Genomic DNA, 6,173 nt, shown 5'->3' with positions numbered 1-6,173 from the left:
CTAGCGACTCGAAGGGAATATCATGATGTGGTGAAGGCAAAGGCGGCCACGATATACCCGCCAGCCCGTGGGCGGGACGCGCGAGCGCGTCTCTACATCCTGGTATATGAAAGGCTTTTCCAGTGGTGGGGAGGATGCAACATCACGTGCTCCGACCACGCGGTTTCTACGGGAATGTACCTGTCCCTTTTCTGCAGGTAGAAGTCAGCTCTCTTCAAGTGGCTTTTTTACATTGAACTGAAATTATGTATTTATTTACAATCACCAGGGTAGAAACCTGTTCGACAGGAGTCATGTGACTTTTACTTTGTGCGTTAATTGTAGTTTTTCTCATTTTCTGTCCAGTAGCCCCCTAATTACATTACATTAATAAATATCGGGTGTTAGTTTGATGAAATTCAAAATGCTCATTGAGCTCGAGGGCTAGCGGTTCAGTGCGAATTTACATGACACAAAATTATCTTTCATTGACATTTTTAATATTAACTCGCACGATAGATAGAATATACTTTATTGATGCTATTGCAGTAAATTCGTAGTTGCATTTTACTAATCAGCTCATACTGTGGATGTCAATTTAGAATTTGAGGATAACATGATCGATTATCTATTGGATTAGATCTTGATGAAACGGTATTTTGTTTTGGACATTTCTTAATCGTGCGGAGAGTTTATGTACGATATAGTTTATTCTTTGTCCTTTATACGAGGTAGTATAGTATAAACCACATGCACAGGTCCGAACCCTTCTCCCCACGATTTACTGCTCTGCAACAGTATTTACGCATTCTGGTGACTGCTGCGAAAGTTTCTCGGGTGCATTTAGGTTGTGCAATTATTTCTCGAGTATAACATATTGGCGAATGGACAAGCATAATTTGCTGAACAGTAATCTTGTTCGGAGGTCAGATTTTTTATGATGAAACAGTTTTTTAGTGCTGCAGGAAAAAAAAATGATCGGCATTTTGCCCCCTTCTTCTCTGCTATAAATCTTCAGAAAACAAATAATTTTTCACATGAAAAAATTCCTTTGCTAAGTTTCAATTTCGACTGCTGGAAAAAATATATACATTGAATGAACGAAACCCATCCCTGTATGCGATACCCTCACATCCTAGTGTCATGGGTGACTCGCTTGGGGGTAGTCTTGATGACAGATTACCCTGATCCGCATTGTATAGCAGCGCTGATTTGGACAGCTCACTTGATCGAAAAGTTCACAGCACCGCCTAAAAATAATAACAGAAAGAATTTTGTCCTATTACCCCAGTCCCATGTAATCCATTTCACATGGATTCACTGGTCTACTACTGCATATGCAAAAAAAGGGGAGTTACTTTTTCCAGCTCAATCAGAATTCTGAATCTTACCCCCGAAGACCGTTTTTTGTCAGGCTTTATTATGGTAAATTGTGAGTGAATGACAAAATTAGTTCGTATTATTATTTTTTTATATATTTTGATTGATTGCGTATTCATATTTTTTGTTGACGTACAAAAAAGTATTGCCGACGATCAAGTGTGTTTCGGATAAATTTTCAGGAACATTTCGTACGAAATTGTGGTGCTTTTTTTTTATATGAAACACATTCGATTGACAGAATCACATTTTTTTTCTGAGTTTACTCTGCAAATATTGGGACTTTAAAGATAGGAAAATAGGACGATATTTGTGCGATGATATCCCTATTATATTTCACCTAGTGTGTCCATCAGGCCTGCGGTGAAATATTTGATATATCAGAGGGAAGAGTGCTGCACGGGATTCAGAGTCACTGCAAGGGTGTACATATAATCCCACCCTGACACAGCCTTTCTCTCTCCGCAGGCTGTGAGCACTGGGTGAGGTGGGGTGTGGAGAGGAGTACATGCCGAGGCGCCACATCTGCCGCCAAATTTAACTATACATTACAGACACACGATATGTCAAAGTCCTATACTTCATATCGACTCTGCCATTTATTAAAAGTTTCATCGCACACCGGAGCAACTCTATATGCCCGCGATACTGTTGCGAGGGACTATATTCCCCTGAATCCAGTGTCTCATAATTTGCCTTCTCAAAGAAAGCTCGGAAGAGACAGAAAATAACATTGTTTTTTCAGTTGAGGACAATGAAATTTTGAAATTTTCGTTCTAAATTTGTCATTTGACATTTTTCTTGATTTTACTCATTTTTATTTCTCTCATTAATTTCTATCTCAATTATAATGTGAAAGAATTAATTGTGTTGTCAAAGCTTTTCAGAGAAAGAAGTTAATTGTTAGGTAAATTATTGGCAATGGCGATAGTCATCTTTTTCTGCTTTTGTTTTCGATTGTTGTATTCTGGGTTTTCTAACTTATGGAAAATATTTTTGCGGACACGTATATAAAATGTAAAAAAAAAATCCGACTGGATCAGTAAATTTTCAGATTCATTATCGAAAACGCCTGAAAACTGTCGCCTAATTCTTTTTGAAAAAGTAAAATCTTGTAAAAAATGCTCAACTCATTCAGTACAAAAGCAAAAGCTCTTGAATGGATTCGCGTTTAAGTGAATAAATCGTTCGCAAAAATTAAGAAAAAGTGGAACATTCGAGGGAAAAAACCTTTTGAAGTAAAAACCTGAATTTGTCGCAAGGCGAGACCTTTTTGTGACGACACTGGCATTTCTATATATCTCCCAGACGTTCTCCTCTTTTCTTCTCGTCTCTGCCTGCCACCTCTATTGCGAAATGAAGTTTTATATTAAGCTTCAAGTTTTCTCTCCCCTCCATCTCTCTATTCCGCCCATTTCGATCTGCACCAGCCCCCCTCCTCCCCTCCTTTCCCCTCTCTGCCCGCCTGTCACTGAATGGTTCTTCCAGAGCTCTCCCTCGTCCTCCTCCCTGGATTTCAGAGACTCACCCTGGTACATTTACGTACCGATAGATCGTTATGTCGAGCGTTTGCATATATATTGACATTTCTGACTTACTCGTTTTCTTATGTCACCCATTTTTTCGTATTTTTTCCGGCTCGTGAAATATGGGCCACCAAGTGACGGAAGTTAGTATTAATTTTTTTCGCCTGGGATGAACGATACAGGTGTCTCTAAGCACATGACGATTTTTCATCAGTTAATATTTGATGTCATGGAATATCTGTCAAGGTTGTTCAATTTTTTGGGATAAAATAGTGATATTTTTCTGGTGATTTTTGTGGTGTTTTTTAATCAAAAATATTCAACTCTTGAAATATTAGTGAAAGGTTTACGAAGTTTCCGATTTTCAAATTGAATTAATGTCTGTCAAGCCGGAGATTTTCAGGTTTACTGATATGACGAGGTAAATTAAACATAAATTCATTGAACTTATAATGAATTTGAAACTCATATTCCCGAAATAATCCCCAGGTATCAATTTTCGAGGCTGTCTCGTTAAAAATAATGTCACCAAATGGATAGCCCAAGACCCCTGAAGCATTTCCGTTATTAAAAATAAAATATCATGCTTAAAGCGCCATTCCATGATGGCGATCGTCAACCGAGGGGTTCGCCTGTCAATCATCGTATCACTTGAAGCATTCACCCCACGTTTGAATCCACTCCACCCACCAGACATGCCATCGAACCCCTAGAAGTTCTTCACGGGAGCTGTTTCCCAAAAACTTTCAGTCACTGCCATATCGAAAGGAAAATTCAGGCACATCTCGGGATCGATAAAATACGGAAAATAATTGTTTGAGTAGTCATGACACATGAAAGACACGATACATCTCATTTAGTGAATGCCGGGAGTATTAAAATCTCGTGCATAATTTATAGATTAAAATACTTTCTCGTCGTCTCTTTCTGTTAACTTCTAACGATACATTTACGCTCTTCGCGTGTATTTTTATCCATTTTTACGTTTAACTAAAGTCCTTCAGGCGATGGCCAGTTGTATATTCCCGGGCTTTCGGGTAATTTTCTTAAAAATTAGAATGCCAAACACTCATTTTGACTAACAAACACGGACACGTAATTTTTCTCTCCGTGTTGAGAGAAAAATTACGTGTCTGATCCGTAATCTGCCGGTCAAAACAATATTCAGTTAAAATTACAAAATAATTACGCATTTTTTCATGACTTCACTCAAAAAGTGCGTAATTGTTCGGTAATTTTTACCGAATATTGGGGTAACTGGTAATATACGAAACGGTCACGTAATTTTCATAATATGATTTTTGATTAGTGGTATTCCATGCACAATCAGACTCAGACGACTGCATTTTACTAACGGATGTACAGGCTAAGCATCTCACAATGTCGGGAATAAGATTGTAGTCTGAGGTTTTAATTAAGCATTCACTTGGATGATATCGCATACCTCTTTATACTTCATAGCGGCCAGATGCTACTACCCGACCGCCTCGAGGAATAACCCTCGTAGCATCGCTTGAGTTCCCTCAAGAACAGTATCAAGGAGGTTGTACCCTTAATTATGCATGTTTAATTTGCTCATGCATCTTACCACGGTCTGATTTATCTTGAGCAGCCACTGATCCTTGGTGTTCGGATTGCTGAAAATTTTTGCAACTTCCTATATATATTGTTATACACACTGAAAGCTAGGATTGCAAAAATTGTCCCGAATCGTTCCACAATTATTACCGAATATCACCAAATGGTTTCCGAAAATTCTCCAATCACTGGTTTGACGTAGTGGATGAGTTCATTGCCTCACATGTTAAAGGTTCCGAGTTCAAAACCCGGTCGGGTAGAAGGGCGATCTAACCACCTACGTCGAGGTGCCTCATAGTATCGTGACCTAACCCTGGCGCCGTAAAGTAACACTAATGAAAGGAAGATTGTCGTTAGTATCTAAGAAAATGCTGCGTTATTACCGCACCGTCACCCAAAATTTTTCGCGCCAATACCGCAGTCGCTGATCTACTGATGAGATCCGTTTTTTTGGAATATTCCGTTTGGATCCATTGTTTACAAAAAAATCCATTTCAATTGATATGTATCTATCTTTATAAATATATATATATGAAATTGTAAACTTCACAGTGTCATTGGAAACGCAATAATTTCCAATGAATTTTCAAAAACGAAAGTTCGTGACAGGAAAAATTTCCGGAATTTAGTTCGAAAAGTTGAGACAATTTTTAAAACATTGTTATTCTCAAAATGTCGCCACCTTCAGCCTTTTTCACCACTTTTCCAGCGACCTTGTCCATTTAATCACCTAAAATTTAAACCTCTCCGAGAATTTCACGGACATTAGAAAAGGATAAGGCCTAACGCTGGAACAAATCTACCCCACTTGAGGTATCCCCGGGGTTAGAATACTTTCCAGTGTGTCCCTCCCGACACTTGGTGCAAATTGCCCTAGTAAAGTGTAGTGCATTAATCTTTGGTTTGGTCGGTTCGGGCCACCGCGTGTGTTGTGGCGGCATTTCTCGTTCTAACATTTTGGCCCTGTGCTTTCTCGTAGGTAACGGCCACTTCACCCCCCCCCCCCACTCTCCGGTTGTAATCCTCGAGGATTCAGAGTGGCGAGCAAACCTTCTTGCCTTTTCCTGTTTCTCAACCACGTTTGTTTGTAGCACAGGTCTTACGCGTTTGTGAGGGCATACCGTAATGGGAATACCATGTCGGAAATTTTAGGATGACGACTCCTGGTGGTGGCCCCCTCTCCCTGGGTTCTTGATCTAATTAGGCAGTCGGGGGCGATCAGGTGTTTTCTGGCGGTTTACATTGAAATATTCAGGGGGTGTGTCCCGTCCATACACTAGGGGCAGTTCTACTGCAGTCACTTGACTTGCGGTTGAGGTACAATACTGTTATCTATTCTGGATTAGTCTGTGATGATATTTTAACTAGTCAGACATTTTCTGATTCTCGACTTGCGGTTTTCATAATGACTCTGTTCCATTGGAGGGCATCCAATTCTTGGGAAATGAAATTTGTCAAATTTTGTCAAATCGTATCATTTATTGACTGAATTTTACAGGTAAGTACGATTCAGGTGCAATTCATTTTTTTTTCTATTTGAGGTAAAAAAGTTGGAAGTTGCCATTCAGGACAAAGTTCGTCCGCGAACACGTGATAAAGAAATTAGAATGAACATTAGGTTCCAAGTGGGAATGTACACAGGGACGTGCAACATCCTAGACTACTGAAATGTGTTTTACTCACACATAAAAAATCCTGTCGATACCGTAA

General features: G+C 39.3%; 1 protein-coding gene across 1 annotated transcript in view; it reads left to right on the top strand.

The window, feature by feature from the left end:
- Positions 1-6,173, top strand: part of LOC135173167 (uncharacterized) — a 117,330-nt gene that overhangs the window by 43,226 nt on the left and 67,931 nt on the right. The gene's annotated exons all lie outside the window — the stretch shown is intronic.

The sequence above is a fragment of the Diachasmimorpha longicaudata genome, chromosome 2 (genome assembly GCF_034640455.1).
Source record: "Diachasmimorpha longicaudata isolate KC_UGA_2023 chromosome 2, iyDiaLong2, whole genome shotgun sequence".
NCBI lineage: Eukaryota > Metazoa > Arthropoda > Insecta > Hymenoptera > Braconidae > Diachasmimorpha > Diachasmimorpha longicaudata.
The sequence above is the reverse complement of the archived record's forward strand: the minus strand, read 5'-3'. Positions and strand labels throughout refer to the sequence as shown.